General features: G+C 52.1%; 2 protein-coding genes across 3 annotated transcripts in view; one reads left to right on the forward strand and one right to left on the reverse strand.

The window, feature by feature from the left end:
- Positions 1-11,981, reverse strand: part of ANGPTL2 (angiopoietin like 2) — a 35,458-nt gene extending 23,477 nt beyond the window's left edge. The window contains exon 1 of the mRNA XM_016210987.2: positions 11,566-11,981. The gene's annotated coding sequence lies outside the window, so the exon portion shown is untranslated. The remainder of the gene's footprint in view (positions 1-11,565) is intronic.
- The window catches only part of RALGPS1 (Ral GEF with PH domain and SH3 binding motif 1), a 193,442-nt gene that overhangs the window by 111,918 nt on the left and 59,785 nt on the right, over positions 1-21,739 (forward strand). The window lies entirely within an intron of this gene.

Here is a 21,739-nt window from a genome sequence, read left to right on the forward strand (position 1 = left end):
CTGGCAGAACCAGGACTCAGCCCTGGTTTGATGTACTCAGAGCTGTCGATCTAAGAAACGTCAAGACCTGTAGAGAATTTTTATAAGTTGCCAAACTGACAACAATTGCTGAGAAGCAAGATCTCAGGGGATGGAGAAAATGCTCGGGAGAATGGCAGTTTGGTGGTTTATTTTATACATGAGACATAAGGAGAGTTAATGAAATCCATTGTGGTAGATTAAGGAGGAGGGAGACAGCAAAGGGGGCATCTCAGGTTTGGATAAAAGGGCAAAATAGAGAGACACCTACTTCTTCTACGTTGGTGGGTACAGGACAGTTAATAAACATTCACAGCACAGAGAGATGGCATGTGGGGGACGAGATAGCCAAGGGTCCTATGGCCTCAGCCCAGGTTTGTGCCTTGAGGGGTCTGAAAAGGAGATTACTGTACATTTCAAAGGCGTTATCTTAGTTGCAAAGAGGCAATAGACCGACTCACTTAAGGTAAAGCTTGCTTTTAGTTAGGAATTTTATGTTCAGACCATTCTTTGTGGTTACTTTCAGTGTCTGAGTTTGTGAGGCCACTGTGCAGGCAACCTGAGCTCATCAGGTTCAGTATATGGGCCCTTTTCCATCCACAAACCTTCAAACTCCTAATGACTACACAGAAATGTACTTAATCTGGATTTTAGTAGTAAAAAAATATTAGCATCACCACTTCCTAATTTCACATTAATTTATGCTAAAATAACCACAACACAGTACCTGAAGGTTTTTGCCTTCCCGGAGCCCCTTTGGGGCTTTTCTGGTGAGCAGCCTGGGTCCAGGCTCCACCTGTGACAGCCTGTGGGCAGTTACAAACAGATGGCCTGCTCCCAGGGCCCGGCTGAGCTGTTCTCTACTTGAATGACAAAGTCCAGGCATAATTCCAGTGGCCAGCTCAGGCCTCTCAGGCCAGGCATAGAAAGGTGTCTGGGAGCCTCTCGTGTGGGCTGGGCTACGAGGTAGGGCTGCAGTGACGTTAGTGGAAACGGGCTGAGTTTGTGAGTGTTTGCCTGGTTTCCAACACTCTTTGGCAGCTCCCGTGCTGGCAGCCACGCCCGGCCCAGAACAATGGGGAGGAGTCACCCTCCCGGCTAGGGTGGGCCTGCCGCTGCCTTCCAGGGCTGCTCACCTGCCCACGCAGCTGGTGACAGACACCTCTCTGTGCCCCTACTGAGCATGGGCCTCCGCCATGGCCAGGGAACTGCCAGAGGCCCAGGGAGGCAGCTTGAGTGCAGGGAAGGGTTGACTTCCAAACCTTCCCAGGCAGGCCTCAAGACCAGGCAGGGGGGCACACTGCTTATCCCTGAGCTCTGTTCCCCCCAAGCGTGGGCTCTCATCGCTTCCTGGGCAAAGTTTTGTGCCCCTGGACTTGAGATCCTGAAGGCTGAGCCTCCTCTGTGAAACGAGGGGATCCAACCCCCCTTGTGCACTGGGACATGGGAGTGCTTCTAAAACTAGAGATGGAATAATGAGATCGTGGCATTAGAACCAGGGTAACAAAGCTGGCTGACGGGGGGGGGGGGGGGGGGGGGGCGGACGGGACTGGCCACACATAGGCCATGTGTCCAGCACTCTTACCATCTCCTTGAACCCTCCCCTCACCCCAAGGAGATGCCAGAACTAATGATCCTATTTCATGAGGAGGGACTTGCTCTGTCTCACGAAGCTGCTCTCTGAGCAGCAGGTCTGCGTGGCCTCACCTCCCAGCCTGAAGCAGTCTGCTGCCTGGGCTGAAATCCTGGCTGTCTTGGGGTCCCTAGCATGTCATCCAGCTTTGGCTACAAGTGGGGAAGGAGGAGTCCTGCAAATGCCATCTCAGACTGTGCTCTCTATAAAGAGCATTTCTTGAGATTCTTCAATTAAAAAGTGAGCCAAACCTGACAGTTACACCCGTACAGGTGTTCAGGTTCACTAACACCCTATCATACACACTATCTCACGTAATCATTGCAACACTCAGAGCTGGTTAGTACCATGCCGTTTAGAGGGTGAGGAAACTGGAGCTCAAAAAGTTGTCTTGCTCGAGGTCACCTGTGTGCAGTGGGACCAGTTGTGAAACTGCCGGTTCTGGGTCTTACTGTTACATTTCCTTGGAGTCTGGGTTTGGCAAGAGTGACCTGAGCTGCTCGGGTTATAAGATGGAAGGGAAGGAACAAGGGGCTGTGCTGGGCGCCTGACATACATTGTTCCAGGAAGTCCAGGGAGGTTGTTAGCAACAGGGACACAGGAACCAGACAGGCTGAGTGACTCCCAGGAGCACTGGTACCCAGCGCTCAGGTCAGCCTGACTCCGAGGGCCATGCTGTCTGTGTTGCCCTCAGCCTTGGAGTCATTTATTTTCCTTAAAGATTCCAACCCCCCTCCTCTGTTTTTTGCTAGTTTGGCAGTTCTTACTGGGCAGTCACAAATTTGTTTACTTTTGCTCTCCTGATACTTATTCAACTAATTGCATCCCCAGAGAAATACCGACCCCAGCATCCCAGCCATCTTAGACCTGGGGAGGAGCTCGATTCCAGTCAGGGCTCCTCGGCTTCTTCCTGTGACAACAAAGAAAAGCAAGCCCAGCTACTTTCCTTGGCTCCGATCGGAAAATAAAAGCGATTCTTCAAATGGCTTTTCCACATTGTATTGTGAAGAGTTTCCATTATGCACGGGTTTCCCTCCCCGGAAGTGGGGCTGGTGTGACAGCCACGTGACGGCCTCTGTGCACTGGGAGGCAGCCTCCCTGGGCCTTGGGTCCTTCCCGGCCTCCAGTGAGCATCCCTGCGTGGCCTGGCGCGGTGGGCCACGCAGCGTGTGTCCGCGTCCCTCTCAGCTCCACAGCACGGTGGTCCAGGAGAGGGGCCACTTTGTGGGAAGAATTGTTTTTGTAAGACAGAGCTGTGTGTTCTACCCTGTGGCAGAAGCTGCTGGCCTGGGGTATTCTGGTGAGTTCTCACCCCAAAGGTTAGGAATGAGGAAAGTTCAGGTACTAAAAGTAATAGTGCAGCTAATTTTCACCCAAGCACTTTATATGCAGGGGTGGGCAAAAGTAGGTTCACAGTTGCTTATATGGAAAAGACACTCAGGTTATGATTATTACAGTGGCTTTATGAACTCTGTTTCGTGTCCTCACAACTGTAAATGTACCTTTGCTCACCCCTACACTACTCCAATCTTCCCCACAGCTCGGGAGGGAAGCCCTGTTCTTTCAGGGCTCCCGTGCATATGGCCCGAGTTGTGCACTAGGCAACTCCAAGGAACACAACTCACATTCGTCATCTTTGGAGTTTTGTATATTTATATTGCAGCAATCTTCTAATTCCCACAAAAATGCTTTTAAGACTAACAGCAGGTGAGTAAACTATTGAGATTCAAAGACCATGAGTCATTTTGCCCAGTCACCAGGCAGAGTGCTACTAAGTGGGAGAGCCAGTAACAGAACTCCAAAGTATACCACACTGAACGTATAGAAACAAAAGTGCTGAAGTCACAGGCAACTCAGAAAAGATTGCTCTCTGACCCCACCCCAGGCAGGGGGAGAACAGGAGAACAGGGGGAGATCTTGAGATCCCCAGGACTGCTGACCCAGGGAAACCTCTAAATAAGATCCCGATCTCAGAATGGAATCATCACTAGTCTGAAGGGCTCACAGAACCCCTCTCCCTCCGCAGTCAGCCTTGCCCCACTGTTCTGTGATGGCAGGTGAAGGGCTGGTGTCAAGGGTCCAGGCCCAAGGCACCACAGGAGGCCTGAGAGGAAGGCCTCTGCCGGGGCAGCGTAGGGATCTGGAACTGCCGCCTGGCCTGAAGGGTGCCCCTGATGTTTGGGATCTGGGAAGCCAGGAACCTGAGCTGTGTTTGAGTGAGTCTGACAGACCTGAGCGCCAATCAAGATTGTTAAGTCAACATCCGGATAGACAAGAGAAAATCCAAACTTCAGAGTTGACAGTTTTCCCTACTAAAGCTGGTTGAGATGTATGGCAAGCCAGTGGGCTGGTACCCAAACCCATCGGCAATCCAGGATGTGAGAGGAATCCAGACAAGGGAAAATTCCAAAAGCTAAGGCCCAAGAGGGCCCAGCTGACCAATAGTGTAGATAATAACAGCTGCCAACTTACTGTTTGCCTAGCTGTACTCTGTCTCATTGGCATTGACACCCTATGAATAGGGGACCATGAGTCCTGGTCAGCCCAGCTGAGCTGTGCTGTCTTATGTAATTATTTAATAGCACCCCTATTACTCTTAAAAGTGCCCTGATTGGGTAACAAGTTATATGGTCTCCTTTGCAGTAGAGGAAAACTGAGGTTCATAAAGGTGAGGTCACTTGCCTAAGGTTACTTGGAGTAGACACCAGGACTGGGGTTCAGCTGTCGACTATGAGGTCCATGCCCTTACTTTCATCAGTATCGTCTCCCCAGCCAGTCTGTCTTTCTGTTTACTGGCCGGGATGCAGATTACGTATTAGTCACTGCTGACTGAATGAGTGGTCCTGCCCCGGGGAGTTGCTGGCTCCAGGGAAGGGCTTTCAGGTCAGCACAAGGGTGAGTTTTGTTAGGTATTAGAAAGAGCTTCTGATCATCCAACTGGTGAGACCCCAAAATGGTCATCTAGGATGAGCAGTGGCACCCTCACCTTAGAAAGCCTGGAGGAGAGGCTGTGCTTCATTGTCTTAGGTGATTCACTGCCAGCCGGGAGGCCAGGGAAAGATCAGCCACATCTCCAACTGCCATCCCCTCCCAGCCTGGGCTCCTGTGAATCATTCCCCCCCAACAGACCATGTGGGCACCCAGGGAGTCTGGAGCCAGTCCCCAGACCCTGCCAGCTCAACTCTCATCAGACCTTCAACAAACTGTTTGTCCATCCACCCAGCCTTCCATTGCCGATCCCTGCAGCTTTCCCAGCCACTGTGTGTGACTACAGCCTGGGTCCAGCCCTGTCGTGGTGACGGGAACACAGGCGTGAGCCAGAGAAGCAGGTAGTGTAGGGTCAGACAGATTTGCCTGGAAGAAGGCCTCTGGGGGATCCACTCTGCCTGATGCCCTGGGCTCTAGTGCTCCTGCCCCGGGGAGTTGCTGGCTCCAGGGAAGGGCTGAGTTCATGGAGGAGGCGGGCTGTGGTCACACTGTGAGATCATAGGGTAAGAGGGGCTGTGGTTAGGCAGTGGGGAGCTGGTTGCCTTTGCCAGGGGGACAAGGATGCTGCTGTTACTTTTTCGTGGTACATTACTTGGGAACCATTTTGAGATTCCCCCAAAGCCAATGCACTGAGTCCTCGGTGCCAGGAGCCTCAGCCAGCAGAGCAGAGGCGGGAGAGTCTGCAGAAGCCATTTCGGAGCCCGGCTTCTGAGTTGGCCGCTACATTTCCAGTGGGGCCTGATGTGCTCTGGAGCCCTGGAACTGGGGGAACCTCAGAGGAGAGGGGAAGGCCTGGGACTGGATGGGCACTGCCACCCCACACAGCTTCCCTGGAAAACCAGACCTTGCCTGAGCTGTTCTTCTGGGCCAGGCTAAGTGGTTGGCACCAGGGCCACTGCAGCCTGTTGGCACGGGCTTATCCTTTGAGCACTGGGACAAGTACTTTTGTGCCCATGTCACTGATCGCAGCAGCTCTGTAAAGCAGAGGCTATGCTTGTGCCCCTTTCATAGTTGAGGAGACAGAGGTAATGATGAAGTCATTTGCCCAAGGCCACAGAGCTACCAAGTGGTAGAGCTGGGCCTGGAACCTGCTTACTCCAGAGCCAGCTTATCCACACAGTCCTAACCAGCCTCCCTGCTTTGAGATGTCACAGCTCCAGGCCCAACTTTCTAAAACTTAAATCTGGTCTCGTCAGTGTCCTACTTAAAAAAGCAGCCTGTGTTGTCATGCCTCCCTGCCCTTCACACGCCGTTCTTTTTGCCTCAGCACTTCCCCCAAGTCCTGCCTGCCGTCTCGCTTTCTAAGTGGACCTCAGAAGTCCACCTCTGCGAAGCCTCCAGCTCCCAGGAGCAGCTGTGGCTCCTTCCATCACAGCACCCAGGACACAGCTTGTGCTCATCTGGGTGTCTACCCCCAGACTGTGAACTCCTTAAAAGCAAGGTCAGGACGATTCCCCTTCTGACTTCCCAATAGCCAGGATGGCACCTGGGCTACTAAATAGGAATTCGAGGATTTTCTTCATTGAACGTATTTCCTGAGCATTTCCCCTGTGCCAGCCGCTGCGCTGGGGATTGGAGAGAGAGCAAGAACAGGGACGGCCCATGCGCTCCATGGGCCCACAATAGTAGGTGACAGAGAGCAGGCATTTGTAATGCAGTGATCATTGCCCTCCCTGGTAGGGCCGCTCAGGGGGCTGTAGTGGCAGTTAATCAGCCGGGGTGGCAGTCACAGGGAGCACAAGGTGGGAGAGGAGGCATCCCCGGAGACCTTGCCTGGAAAACACAGAGGGGAATGGTGTGGCACCTGGCCTTGAGAGGCTTGTTTGCCTTGGTCTGAGGCTTCCTCCTTCCTTCCCTCCTTCCTTCCCTCCTTCCTTCCTTCCTTCCTTCCTTCCTTCCTTCCTTCCTTCCTTCCTTCCTTCCCTCCTTCCTTCCTTCCCTCCTTCCCTCCTTCCCTCCTTCCTTCCCTCCTTCCTTCCTTCCTTCCCTCCTTCCTTCCTTCCTTCCTTCCCTCCCTCCCTCCTTCCCTCCCTCCTTCCTTCCTTCCTTCCTTCCCTCCTTCCTTCCCTCCCTCCTTCCTTCCTTCCTTCCTTCCTTCCTTCCCTCCTTCCTTCCCTCCTTCCTTCCTTCCTTCCTTCCTTCCTTCCTTCCTTCCTTCCTTCCTTCCTTCCTTCCCTCCTTCCCTCCCTCCCTCCCTCCCTCCCTCCCTCCCTCCCTCCCTCCCTCCCTCCCTCCTTCCTTCCTTCCTTCCCTCCTTCCTTCCCTCCTTCCTTCCCTCCTTCCCTCCTTCCTTCCTCCCTTCCTTCCTTCCTTCCTTCCTCCCTTCCTTCCTTCCTTCCTTCCTTCCTTCCCTCCTTCCTTCCCTCCTTCCTTCCCTCCTTCCCTCCTTCCTTCCTTCCTTCCTTCCTCCCTTCCTTCCTTCCCTCCTTCCCTCCTTCCTTCCTTCCTTCCTTCCTCCCTTCCTTCCTTCCTTCCTTCCCTCCTTCCTTCCCTCCTTCCCTCCTTCCTTCCTTCCTTCCTTCCTCCCTTCCTTCCTTCCTTCCTTCCTTCCTTCCTTCCTTCCTTCCCTCCTTCCTTCCCTCCTTCCTTCCCTCCTTCCCTCCTTCCTTCCCTCCTTCCTTCCCTCCTTCCCTCCTTCCTTCCTTCCTTCCTTCCTCCCTTCCTTCCTTCCTTCCTTCCTTCCTTCCTTCCTTCCTTCCTTCCTTCCTTCCTTCCTTCCCTCCTTCCCTCCTTCCTTCCTTCCTTCCTTCCTTCCTTCCTTCCTTCCCTCCTTCCGTCCTTCCTTCCTTCCTTCCCCTTCCCTCCTTCCTCCTTCCTTCCTTCCTCCCTTCCTTCCTTCCTTCCTTCCTTCCTTCCTTCCTTCCTTCCTTCCTTCCTTCCTTCCTTCCTTCCTTCCTTCCTTCCTTCCTTCCTCACTCACTTGCTCCACAGATACCTTTTTCTGCCTGGCTGCAAGCAGAGTCGGTACTGGAGGTTCAGCAGGGACTGAGAGATACAGCCTTTCCTTTAAGGAGTTTGGAGTGGGACCACCTCGAGCAGGAGTTTAGGCATTCCTGGAGCTGGGTGGGTCCTCAGGCATCTCTTGGAGATAAGAACAGAGTTCATGCTGATCTTTTCCGAGGTGATCCTGGGCCTGCCTTTCTGGAGGGCTAGGCAGCAGGGCACGGCTGAGGCTTGGGGGCTGTTGGCCCCACACAGGCTGGTTTCACCAGAGAATAGACCTAACACAATAGCTCGATTGTAAGAGGCCTGCCTGCCCCTTCCTTCCCCACCCCCCACACGTGAACATTTCTGTCATCAGAATGTCTTACAGTGATATATACATGTAACGGGACATTGCAATTGTTTACAATTTTATAATGTTTTACAACATTACAATGTAATGCTTACGATGTCCCCCCACCCCGATATTAAATCAGTCATATGGCTTGCAGTCAGAGTGAGGGAATTACGGTTCTGTCATAGAAACTGCTGTCAGAATAAGGTTCTGATGTGACCTATCACCACAAACTCCAAGCTGCCAGTGGCTGAATAACCCTTCTATTTGGGGTGTTTTATATAAATTCACAGAAAAGAAATGCTATTCAATGAATTGATTCATTCTTGAGATTTCCACAGTGTGTTTGTCCAAGATGGAGCGGGATGGAGTAGAATGAGCCCAGATCTGGGTTTGAATCCCTGCTTTTTGGCCCACTAGTGGAGAGACCTGGGCAGAGGTGCTGCACCCTCTGAGCCTTAGTTTTCTCTTCTGTAAAGTGGGGACAGCACCGCCCATCTTGCAGGACCCTCTTAGCACCACATGCTTCCCCTTTGCAAGTCTCCTGCTGTTGTGTGTTTGTGTGATTGTTAGCTTCACCTTCTACCTCCTCCCCCTGGGCTGTGGGGTGCAAGAAACAGAGCCCCTCCCCTATCCAACTGCTGTCAGTCGAGAGCATTTCAGATGAAATGATCTGTGCTTAAGAGAGAGGCCGGAGCTGAGTGTACCTGCCTTGGGCAGGGCTGCTGTTATGTTTGTTCTAATGTAGCTACCAGTGCCTCTCCCTGATGGCTTCTGAAGAATTGCTCAGGTATGGCCCAGTGTAGACCGCAAGGACCTGCTCCTCGCTTCAGCAGCCCTGGGGTCTCCAGGTGGGAGTGCAGGAAACACAGGGCTCTGCCCCACTGAGCTGGTGCCAGAGTTCTGTGGCGCTGACCCTGGGGGACAGCAGCGCAGAGCACCAGGTGCGGGAGTTTCTGAAGCCAGACAGCCTGGTTCGGAATCCAGTTCCATCTCTCGCTGACTCGTTACCACAGGCACGCTGCGTGGCTGTGCTGAGGCTCATCTGTAAGAGTGGTGGCAATAACGCCTACTGTGTCTCAGAGGTGGGCTTCTATGACAAGCAAGCGATGCATCCGAATCGGGGAAGCATGTGGTTTTCAAATGGGGTGGTGCAGCATTCTCTAGGACAGCGATGAAAACAGATGTGGCTGCTGGGGGCCACGGGCAGGGGCCCAGTGACAGGGTCAGGAAAAGAAAAGTCAAGACAACTTGAACAGGGCAGTAGAGTAGGGAGAGGTGTGGACTTTGGAGCCAGACTGAGCAGGGAGCAAGTTCTGCATAATCAACTGTGTGATCTTGGGCAAGTTACCCTCTCTGAGCCTTTGTTTTCTCACCTGTAAAACGGGATGCTAAAAGTAGAACTGCTTCCTAGGCTTTGGTGGGTTCTTAATAAATCATTGTGGATGGAGGAGTGGCTCAATTCTGCCCATGAGCTTGCAGCAATACCGTGCATTACCCCACCCCACCCCCCACCTCACCCCACCCTGCTCTGTGCTTCACCCATTTTTATTTGCTCCACCACGACTGCCTTTATTGAGTAATAATTAATCCTTCTTTTTTAGCCAGCCCTGTGAAGTTGGTCAGAGCCTCTGCTTGGCCTGGGCTTCTCAGAGAGCACAGTGAGCCACCATGGCTCTAGGCTGGAGCTGCTGCAGCCCCAGAGGCCTAGTGTTAGAAAAGCAAATATTTAACATCAGCTTCTCAACATGCTTCCAGGAGTTCAGGAGCCCACCGAGACCTCTGGGGCCCTAGGAGAGAAGCTACTCTCTTGGGCTAAGATGTACCAGTGTTGGCTGGTGTCAGATCCATCCGACTTGGCCACCATGTAGCAGACTTGGTGATAGGGGTGGGGTTTGGGGCAGGGGTCTGTGCCTCTTCTTCTGCAGCCCCAGGACAGGCCTGGCACTGGTCCTCTTGCTTCGTAGACCTCCTGCAGCACAGAGGTAGCTCACTTTCCTCACCCACCATGGTTCTGGTGGGGAGACCAACGGGCAGACAAGTAATGCCCATGTGGGTGTGGGTTCCTTTTGTCATTGCGTCTGCACTCTTCCTTAGTGTGGACTTCTAGGACCCAGACATGCTGCAGGTCACCCCAGACATTAAGCCTCCCTCAGACTCCTGGGAGGACCCCCAGGTGGGTGACCTTGTGGATGTTCTGACACCCTAGCAGGATGGGTCAAGACAGAGAGAATGTGGGTCTCTCCTCTTTCCTGTCTGTGAATCAGATTGTCACCAGGCACTGTGCTAAGGCCTTCCCAGGCATGACCATGTGTGGCCCTGCTAGAAAGCAGGGAATGTGGTTTAGAGTGCTGGGTTTGAGTCACGAGGCTGGCACTTGCTATCCATGTGGCCTTGGCATATCACTTACCCTCTGTGCCTGTTTCCTACCTGTAAAATTGGGCAGTACTTAGGTTATTGGGGGGTTGTGAGGATTCTACAGGTTGGATCAGGATAAGTACACTATAAGTATCAGCTGTTACTAAGAGATGGGCACTGCTGCCATCCCATTTCACAGGACAGGGGACTGAGGCTTGGAGAGGCTAAGTGTCCTGCCAGAGTCAGTTGGCTCATGAGTGGAAGAGCTAGGATTTGAACTTAGCTCATAAGCACTACCTTTCTCTGCCTCAATTTGGAAAAGTACATGTGGGGAGCGTGGGCCAGCCTCGGAAGTGGCATTCTCAACTTTCCTTAGAGCCCAATGAAAGGGGATCCTTTCCTAAGTAACCGAACTGGACTCTGGGAGCTCTTGTAATCCCACAGCTGACCCGTGACATACATATCACAGAAGGAGAAGGGAAGGATCGGGGAAGAATTTGTTTCGAAATGTTATCTAATGCTGAGTGCTTTCAAGGGACTCAGAATGTGGAGCCTGCACTGTGCCCCCTCTCCAGTGCCAGTCCTCCTCTTTCCCAGCCACATCCAGCGTATGGGAGATCGGCATACCTGGGGTACCATCCAGTGTGAGGAGGGACCAGGCGTCCTCGGACATGCAGAGAAAACCAGGGCAGCACTTTGCCCTGAGTCACAGTGGCACAAAATTCTCCCAGCGCTAGAGCCCTTTGCCTCTCTCCTCCCCAGCTGAGGGTGTGGGCACCAGCTGCTCAGCTCCAGGGAACTTTCTGAACGAGGGCTCCCGGCTCCCACAGGACAGCGTTTGCTTTTGCTTTTGCTTGGATATGCTCCCTAGCCAGAGTGCAGAGGAACCTAAAACTTCAAAACAGCTTCCCAAATGCTCAGGCACCCCTGCTGTCTGCCAGCCCCTCACGCACACACCTACACACAGCACACACTCGTGCACACACCCAGCTCTGAGCGGGCCCAGGAGCCACTGCCATCACCCAGAGGGTTTTTGTGTGAGGAAGAAAGTGGGCTTCCTGATGAAGCCTCGGAACCCCATCCCATAGCCTCACGCCCACAACACCACCCTTCGCCCAAGCATCCACAGGTCCTGCCCCGACACATGCCTTGTTTGGCTCCAAGTGAAAGCAGGAGTGACCCCCTCTGGGATCCAGCTGCACCCACCACCCCCCCAGCTGGAGAGGTCAGGGGTCTTGGGCCAGTTGCTGCCTCTCCCCCGTCCCTCGGTGCCACCCAGCTGGCCCCTTACCTCTTCCCTCCTGCTTGGCTTCTGGGGCAGCTCCTCACATGCTTCCCCTGGCGTCAGAGAGGCAGCCTGTCCATGGCCTCCAGGAGGGGTCCTTGAGTCGCAGGCTGGCTGGGCCACCAAGCAGCCCTGCCTCACTGGCCTCTGCTGGCTCTGCTCCGCCTGCACAGCCCCGTGCCTCACAGCTCGGCCGGGCTGGGGCGGGGGCTGGCCAGGGGACCTGCGGGCTGCTCACAACCTGCCTTCTCCTGTGGTCAGGGCCGCGGCTGCCTCAGGACCATGCTCCGCAGGTCCAGACTCAGGAGACACAGCTCAGGGCTCCGGTCGGTCCTCAGGCCGTCTGCTGCAGCCTCATTTGAACTCCCAACTCCTTTGTGGAGCCTTTACATGCCGCCCGGAGGAAACTGTGAGCACAGCCTGACCCTGGTTGGCTGCAGGCACTTCTCTCCACCCACCAATGCAAGAGGATCCCCCAGGCCCCAGAAAGGCTCCGGGCCTCCCCTCAGCCCCAGACAGAGGCGGGCCGCCCGGTGATGTCACACTAGCTCCGGCCCCAGCTGGCCTGGCCCCTCCCGCCCCAGCCCGCTTTGGCAGCCCCCTCCTTCCTTGGCACGAGCAGCCTGGCCCAGCTCTGCTCCCTGGCCCGCCCGCTCCCCAAACCCCAGGCAGCTCCCGGTTTGCTCTGCAAAGCAGATGGCTTCCCCTCTGACTCAGGTAATGGGTTGAGCTCTGCTCCAGCTGTGCAGGCAACAATGCACAAACTGCAGGGCGCTGGGTCCTCCCCCAGCACAGCCCCAGGTGGGCAGGCAGGGCAGCCCCCTGCAGATGGCCTTCCGGAGGCTTCATTGCATCTCTGAACCCTGGGGGAAGGAGCCCGATGCTGTCTGCACAGAAGCCAGTAGCATCTGTGCTGTGAAAGTTAGCGGGCTGCAGGAACCGAGGGCCTGGAAATACCACAGCTGGGGGTGGAGGCAGCCCTGGAGAAATGCTGTCACTTCCCACCTGAGTGGTCCTGATTAAGTCACGTCTCTGGGCATCCCATTCACGCATCAGTAAATGAGCAAATACTAGTAATTTACCTCAAGGTGAGGATTTTGTGAGGTCACTCAGGAAGGGGCTTGGTCCAGGGCAAGGACGACTCAGTGGACTGAACTCAGACTCCGGGGTCAGGTGGGCCAGGGGTTGCTGTGACCCATCCCCCAATCAGGATCTTCAAGGAAGAACTAATGGGGGACCATCAGAGTCCTCCACACAGTCCTGTCATCAAGGCAGAGCTTGTGAGTGCTTATAGAGTCCTAGCAAGAAAGGGGAAGATGGCACTGGACCCACAGAGTGAGCTCTCCTCCAGGAGGGAGGGCAGATACTGGCAAGGGGGCCACCAGGCACAAGTGTGCCACTCTGCCTGGGCAACAGCCATGTGAAATATCCGTGGTGACTCTTCTTTCCTTAAAAAAAAAATTGGTGATGATGATGATGGTGGTGGTACTGATGTTTGGGTACAAATTGAGAGAGATTGTAATGGGGTTCTCCCCACTCCTAAGCGCAGTGTATCAAGTTCTCGGTCCCTGGGCAGGTGGGTGCATCGTGGCCCTCCTCTCCCAAGGACTGCCACTTCTGTACTTGCAGGGGACACATTTTTCTTCTTGCCTCAGCTTCCTTCAGCGTACTCAGACACTCTCCATTTTCCATTTGCCAGTCCCATCCCGTTTTAGAAGGCAGGTCTTTGCCCAAAGACCCCAGTATGTTAGAGGCCACAACATTAGCCAGACAGCTGGGCTGGACAGAAACCTCCCCACATCTACTGTGGGGGTGAAGATGCCCATCCATTCTATGGAGTCTCCAGAAGGCCTGGAGCGGCCCGGAGGGGCCGGGATCAGGCCATTGGTGGTGGAACCGTGGCAAGCTTGCATTCAGGAGGGGAGACAGACAGACAGACTGGGGCACATGAGAAGTTCTGGGTGCTAAGTAAGTATCTAAGCCGGAGGCCTGATTGAGCCTGGGCAGGGCAATCAAGCCAGGCTCCCTGACAAAGCAGTGCTTCCGCTGAAACCTGGACACTGGTAAGAACGAGGGGTGGTGAGGCTGCAGGGGGATGGTGGTCTGGGCGGAGACAATAGCGTGTAAAGACTGAGTGGTGGATTGCTTTTCCAAAGAGATGACCCCAACGATAATTTCCCGGTCCACAGTGAGACCTTGACACTCCTCCCATTGAGGGGTCCGGCCTCTGCCCTCTCCCCTTAAATCTGGATAGGTTTGTGACTTGCTTGTAACCAACAAAATGCAGTGGAAGGGACACTACCGGACTCCCAAGGCTGGGAGAGAGCAGGCAGTGCAGCTTCTGCCTTGTTCCCTGGGACGCTCTGTTTCGGAGCCCTGAGCCGGGCTGGAGCCTGAGAAGCACAGCTGCCCGCAAGCTGCCACGCAGAGGCCCCGGCCGACAGCCAGCATCAACCAGCTATGTGAGGAAAGATGCCTCTCCCCTTGCCATCGAGTCACCCCCAGCTGGAGTCTTCCTGCTGAGGTCCCCGACATCAAGAGCAAAGATGAGGCACTCCACTGTTCCACATCCGAATTCCTGACCGCGGAACCCATGACGATAGCAAATGGTAGCTTTCGGCCCCGACGTTTGGGTGGTAGTTTGTTACACGGCAGTAGGAAGTGGAGCAGACCCTGAGGCGAGAGCGGTGGCAGGAGTTCTTTCGAGGAGCGGAAAAGTGCATTTGGCTGAGAGAAGGGGAGCAGGGCAGAACGTAAGGCCTTGTGAGAGGTGGGGCTTTACCCGAAGGATGGTCAGAAGCCACTGAAAGGTTTTCCCCGTGGCAGTGTTCAGACTTTTTCTTTTAAAAGCCCCCAGGAATGGTTGAGTGCAGCCTGGCTTGATGAGAGTGTCAGACAAGTCATCCAGAGCTGGTGGGAGATGGTTGCAGCCATCTGGGTGAGAGAGGCATTTGGATTCACTGGGTCAGCGGGAGGGGGGAGTTTCCTGGGCTTTCCCCTCCCTCTGGAACAGATGCAGCCTATGTCCCTTGAAAACAAATTTGCTTTCACAATTCAAAGTTCCTAGGATCTCATCAAGTGGGGGAGGAGTACCAGGGTGGCCTTGCTCTGTCCATCTTTGCATAACCCCTGTCCCTTTGGTGGCCTTGGGCAGTCGAGTATGCTGCTGAGGAGCTTGAGCCTTGAAGTCAAATTCTAGTCCTACCGTAGCTCTGAGCCTCACTTTGCTCACCTGTAAAATGGAGATGATACAGGGATTTGCCTCATAGGGCTGTTGTGAAAATTAAATGTGACACCTTAAGTGTAACACACAATGGCTAGTACATAGTAAGTGCTCAATAAATGTTGGCTATAGTAATTTTTATGGCCTCCGTGGCTGTGAGTTCCCTGAGCACTGGGGCACTCTTGGGCTTGGCCATGCAGAGCCCTTCTGTTGTCTAGCCCAGTGCAGTGGCTGACTGGGGAAGATGAATAGCTGTGGCTTAGAGTCTAACAGACCTGGGTTCCAGTCCCAAGTCTGTGACTAACCTCGCAACTTTGTGATTCTCTTTCAAACTTTGTCGCCTCGTTTTAAAATAAGGAATGATAATACTCCTCAGACGTGTGTGAGGATTAAGGTAATGCACCTGAAGCACTTACCACAATGCCCGGCATTTGGAATTGCCCAGAAAACATGTGCTGCTGCTGCTCCCAAACTTCTCCCCATTCTTACCCAGTACATTTTTGCCAAGTTTCTACCGTGATGGCTCCTGAGTCTTGGAATCCCCCTGACCTCCTCTAGGAGCACTATTCCCACCTTTCCACCAGCCTGTTGGACTAAAACATCATGTGACGAAAGCATTTAAGGAAGAGAGAATCTTCATGTTTCTTATTAGAGTTTTTATCAGGATGAAAAAATGTGTGATATTTACATGGTGGCAGAATACAAAGAATCTTAACTATGTCCCACAGTTTGTATAAATGATTTCATATGTTTTCATCCCTTATCACCTTCCTGACAGATACAATCTTTTTTCTGTTGAGAATGTTGGGATGGTGAACTGAGACACTGTGTGTGTGGTAGGAGTGTGTGGGAGTGCATGGATAACGTGTGTTACAGGGGGTGCTTGAGAGGGGAACTTGCTGTATCTTGCAACCTCAGAGTCTCACAAGCATTTCAAGCGTTACGTATCCCAAATAGCCCCCCCCTCCCCTTTTAGTACTTTTTAAATGCCTTTCCATGGTCTTCTGGCCTACACTGTTGTTTCTGATCAGAAGTCAGCCCTCTTCCTTGTTGTTGTTCCTGTGTACATAGTAAGTCTTTTTCCCTCTGACTTCTTTTAAGGTTTCTCTTTATCTTTGATTTTTAGTAGTTTCACTGTGGTGTGACTAGATGTGGCGTCCTTTGTGTTTACTCTATGCAGACTTCACTGAGCTTCTTAGGTCTGTGGGTTAATGTTGCATACTGAATTTGGGAATGCAGGGGTCATTATTCCTTCAGATGTTTCTTCTGCCCAATTCTCTCTCCTGTCTCCTTCTGGAACTCCATTTACACACGAGGTGTTGTCCCACTGGTCACTGAAGCTCCGTGTATTTATTCATTTTTATCTTTTTTCACTCTGTTCTTCAGTTTGGATCATTTCTATTACCTGTCTTCAAGTTTGCTGATCTTTTCTTCTACAGTATGTTATCTGCTATTAATTTCATCCAAAATATGTTTTATGTCAGGTACTTTATTGTTTGGTCCTAGAATTTACCTAGATTTATTTTTATAGGTCCCATTTATCTTCTGAAATTCTCTATCCATTTATTTATTCCGTTCTTCATTTCCTGAAAGTCCTGTGTATATTTATAATAACCATTTTAAAGTCCTTGTTTGCTAATTCCAACATCTGATTCATCGATGGGTCTGATTTTATTGACTATTATTTCTCTTGATTGTGTGTCATATTTTCCTGCTTCTTCACATGTCTATATGTTTTTAATTGTATACTGGACATTTTGGATGATACATGGAAAATACTGTGTATTTTATTGTCTTCCTCTGAAGAATGTTTTGTTCTAGCAGGCAGTCAAATTACTGGTGTATCCACTTGAGCTTGTAGAGGCTTGGTCTTTAGATTTTGTTCAGATAGGTTTATTTTGGTTTTGCCTATATCCTTAGGGTATAACCCTTAGTCCTGTGCTTATTTGTAAGGCATGGTTTTTCTGGAATTAAATCAAAAGCCTTAAGTACTTGCTAAGCCCCTTTAACTTGGCAGGACTTGAACTCCAAATTCTATCTTCTAGGCAGTGTTGAATTCTCTGCCTCCCAGGTATTTACTGCCTTCTTTGGGGAGCTTTTGGGTTCTTTGGAGTCTGTATCTACACGTATACAATTTAGGGGTTAACTAAGGATTTGGGGGGGGGAATTTGTACAGCAATTTTGGAGCTTCCCCTCTGTGGTTCTCTCCTTTCTGGCATTTTCCTCTTCAGTTTTCATCCTCAATTCTAACCTCTTTCCCTCTTCCAAGCTGACAATACTACTACATTCTGTTTGAGTTCTATTCTCCTATGTGTCACCATAAACTGGGAAGTGCTCTAGCGTGCTTCCCATCTTTCAAGGACCATGCCTCCTCCAGTTTCTGTTGCTTTAGGCTGTTCTCAAGTGCTTTGAAGTAGTTTGTTTTTGTATATTGTCCAGATCTTATCATTGGTATTGACCAGAGAGTTACTTCAATACAATCCCTCCTCCGTTTCGGGAACAGGAACTCCCTACATCCCAGCTAAATGTGTCTTCTCACCCAAACCCCCTGCACTCACTGCTGTCATTGCCCTACCGTAAACCCAGCCAGCTGGTTGGTAATTCTTGATTCATATATCTTTTCTCCCTGCTCTTGGTCATAGTCTGTTGGGAAATATCAGTCCTAATAATCCATAGATTGTTTCAGCTCAGGGTATCCACCTGGGCACCAGAAGATGACAAAATGTGTTGTCCCCACAGCCTTGTTAGAGCCCCTTATGTTGCTATATGTGATGTACTTGACATCAAGCTCAACATTTTATGGGTATCTTTTTTTCCTCTTCTTAAAATTTATGAGGGAAGTATTAATCTGTCAAGAAGACAGGGCCTTAGCAAAGTGAAGTCCCTTGTACCAAGCCACACAGCTAGGAAGTAATGGGACTAGGGTTAAGACCTATCTCAAAACTAGCAGGAACATACATAGTTGTCCTGAAAACAAATTGCATGTCTTCAATTCTAACACACTTTTTCTTGTTTTAAGATCTCTGAAATCAGGATGCATCTTAAAGTTAATAGCATGTCAGGGTTTAATTGGCAGTACTCTGTGTTTTTTACTAGAACGTGAGGCACTTTTCAGTTGATGACTTCTCAGATTTGAGGAAGTTTGGCAGTTTTAGCGATCAAAGTTCCAGTGAAGTTGACCCATAGCTAAGCGCCAAAAAGGCAAGTCCCCCCTCTCCTGGTCAGCTGGTATTGGAAAGGTCTAGGGGAGGGTCCGAGCATCAGGAAGCCTGTGAAACTGCCAAAATCCTCCATCCGTCCAGATTGAGTAAAACAGCTGCCCCTAAGCTCAGAGTGAGCCAGCTGGTCTTCTCCGCTCCTGGAGGCATTGTGGTCAGATCCTGTGACTTGCTTCCCCCTGCCTGGCAGGGAACCACGTGTTCCCTGGCCCTGGTGAGAAGTTAGGACATTTGCATTTATGGGAGGATTCTAAGGCAGTGCTACCGGTTATCCTGTACTGCCCAGTGTCACAGAGGATGTCCAGGCCCCGTGGAAAGCCCTTTGAAGATACTGTCTGTTACATGTTTGCCAAACAAATGTCAGCACAAGGCGCATGCTCAGTTCCAAAGCAGCTTCGAGAGCCTGTTTTTAGCTTGTGTATGATCTACTTCATTCCTGACTTCTCAGTCCACTGCCAGGGACAGAGGCAGGGCAGCGCTTCTCCTTGAGTCTGGATATCACCTAACAGTCAGACACATTTGCTATTCAGTCAACAAATACTTATTAAGTCCCATCTGAGCACCAGAGTTTGGGCTGCAGGTCAATTTGCTCAAAGCCAATTTGCTGAGACTTTTAGTTGCCTGGTTTTCATTTTGTCATCATAACGGCATTTGAAGGAATGTTCATTTGGTCCTGTCCCTGCTCTCTCATGCTGCGGCTGATGCTGGGGCCCATCCCCAGGAGGGGAGGCTGGGGAGTGGAGACAGGAGAGCTTTCATTTTAGTTCGCTGGTTTTCTTTGTATCTTCATAATAAAAAATTTACAGGAAATTTCCAAAGCTGTTTTGAATCATCCCCATTCTATATAAATGTTATTAAAATTGTTGATTCCGGAACATTGTCTGTGTCAGACAAGACCTTTGTCCCAAACAGGAGATGAGGGACAGAAGGCAGCCTTACAGTCAGTGCAGGAGGATCCCGGTTCCTTACAGATACCTGCTGAAATACTCATCCCAGGAGCAGGGAGCAGTTGATGACCTTGCTTTTCTTTCCCAGGGCCCAAGGAGGCTGCTGGGCAGATAAAGGAGGGCTTCTGGCAAGACCGAAGGAGTGCGCTTCCTAGGCACGAGGCCAGGGTGAAATCACCAGGCAGAGAACCTTCCCACACCTTGAAATTCACCCTGGAGAGACCCTCCCCATCTCCTTTAACGTGGAACCCAGACCTTCCTGGTTTCTATGTGCAGAGTATTTGGTAAACAGAATGCTTGAGCCCTGTCTTGCTGGAAGGGGCAAATCCCAGCTGACGCCCCAGACACAGCCTATTTCGGGCCTGGTCTCTTCATCCCCCACTCTCCACCCCCCTGCCGAGGTCTGTGGTCTGAGTGTTCTCTGGGCAACCCCCCAGCACCCACCGCGGGGTCCGAGAGACGCCGCTGGAGGAGCCAGTTTCACGTTCCTTTCCTGCTAGAGCCTGGCCCAGCCAGGGCTCCCGCCCCCGCCCCAGCTGATGCCTGGTATCCACTTAGTAAATGCTCTTGTCCCCACTCCCCCCGTGAATGCTGTGATTCAGCGCACACAGAGAGGAGCTTCACTCAAGAAAGAAAGTATTCACGGCCGCCATCCCGCGCCGGCGGCCCGGGAGACAGCTGCCGGCTCCTGCCCGGCCGGGCCGGGAGGGCCGCCCACCCTCCACACACAGAGGGGTCTCTCCTCCTTGTTTTTTTTTAAGACTCACAGTCTCTTTTGGTTGCTGGACCAAATGCAGCTTAAATCTGTGTTCAGAACACCTCATTAATAAGTTGCAGATTAATAGTCTCCTGGAATTAAGAGAACACCGCTCATTCAACAAAATGTGTGCTACAGGCCTGCACGTGCCTGGCACCCCACCAGGCTCCTCTGGCAGAGCTGGAGCCGCCATGAGGACACCGGGCCAGTGGCCCGTGACCCTTCCCTACACCTATAAATAATAATGGCCACCGAAGCATACTGTGAGGTTTATGGTTACTGTGTGCCGGGTACGACACGAAAGCCCACAGCTGCTTGTTGCGGGTGCGGTGACTCTGATGTCCACCATGCAGGTGAGGAAGCTGAGCCATTGAAGGGTCAGAAGTCCTGTCCAGGCTCCCTCAGAGCAAGGGCTGGCCCCAGAACTGACTCAGCTCTTTGTTTCTTTGTTGTTGAACTGCTGCATATATTAAGTAAAAAGTAAATGCCTTACCGCCTTATTGTTAACAAACCAGAGCTTCTGAACAGCTGAGAGTAACTACATAATATATATGACTTTCCTGCCCCCACCCCCAGTGCTCAGCAACTTCCCACACCCACTCCTGGAAATGCAAGATGGGCACTATGAGGAAGAGAAGGGTCCTGGACCTGAAACAAGTGTCTTTTTGAGCTGTGACAGTTGCTTCTCCTTTCCAAGGCCTAGTGGGGAGGCTCTGGGGGAGCCCTTTTCAAAAACAGGGCATGTTATGAACTGCAGAGCCTCAGACCCTCTGTGGAGCATGGGAGAGCACCCTGGGAGCTGAGAGTAGGGGGCCACATGCTTTCCAGCCCCCTCTCCCTCTCTGAAGAAGAAGAGGAAGAGGGTGATTGCTGTTAGCCCCTGAAGTGAGGGTCACTTTGAACATAGAAACTTGTGTCTTGTTTCTGCTATAAAGATTTCTGAAGGTGGGACTCTGTGGAATCAACAGGACTTAAAAGGACTTGGGTATCAGAAAGAGGTGGGCTCCACCTTCCCATTCCAGTTCTCTGTGGCCCTCACAGGATGCCAGAAATGACCCCAGATGTTGCTGTGTCTCCATGTGAGGAGGACAGAGGCTGGCAACAGGGCAGGAGCTGCGGCTGCCCAGGTGGTACACCAGCCGAGAGAGGGGTTGGGACATGTGCCCCTTGTCACAGGGAAGGGATACCTGGCTGCTCTTCAGCTATGGAGGGACCAGGACACAGCTGGGTCCTCCGTCCTAAGGGTTTTAAGGGCAGAGAATAGAGAAAGGATTAGCCTCCCTTAGTTGCAGACTGATTATTACAGAGGAGGAGCCCAAGGCGGCCTGGAGGGCTCTGCAGGGAGTGTGCGAGCCAGACCTGCAGAGTGGTAGGTCTGTAAAGTGGGCATAGTAACGGTAGCTCCTTTAGAGACTGCTTGAGGGCTCCATGGAGCTCACGATCAAGCCCAGTGCCTGACATCCGCTAGGCGGCCAGCTAATGGTGCTTACTGGATTCTCATTAATACGCTAGGGTCACCATTACTGGTGGATAGGCACTTTCATTGACCAGAAATTTTAGCTCAAACCTGATCTGAACTCTTCATGTTCTTGTTCTGGTCCTGGCAGAGATGAGGATCCCGAGTTTGGGTCCCACAGGGTCCCACAGTATCCCGCTGGATCGCTCTGTCTCTCCCTATAATCTGCTCTCATGGCTTAGCCCCTGCATCACAGCTCTCTGTCCTTACAAGGGATGGAAGATGATCCTTTCCAGAGAGACATTTCCAGACCTCAGGGCAACGGTGCCTTGTCTGGGCTTGCCCTGCCTCAGAGGAAGGTTTGGCCAGAAGGTGGGTCACGCAGTCCTGTGGTGACATGCTACAGGCCTGGCAAAACAAGATTTGATGAGCCACCCCATGCCCCTGTCCCCAAGAGGCTGCTGGTGTGGCCTGTGGCTGGGAGAAATGTCCAGACCTGCCATTCCTGAGTTAGTCTGACTATAGGGAGGCCCCAGGATGTTGTGACTGCCATGGCCATGGCAGACTTGCCCGTCCACG

Source organism: Miniopterus natalensis, chromosome 12 (genome assembly GCF_054644295.1).
Source record: "Miniopterus natalensis isolate mMinNat1 chromosome 12, mMinNat1.hap1, whole genome shotgun sequence".
NCBI lineage: Eukaryota > Metazoa > Chordata > Mammalia > Chiroptera > Miniopteridae > Miniopterus > Miniopterus natalensis.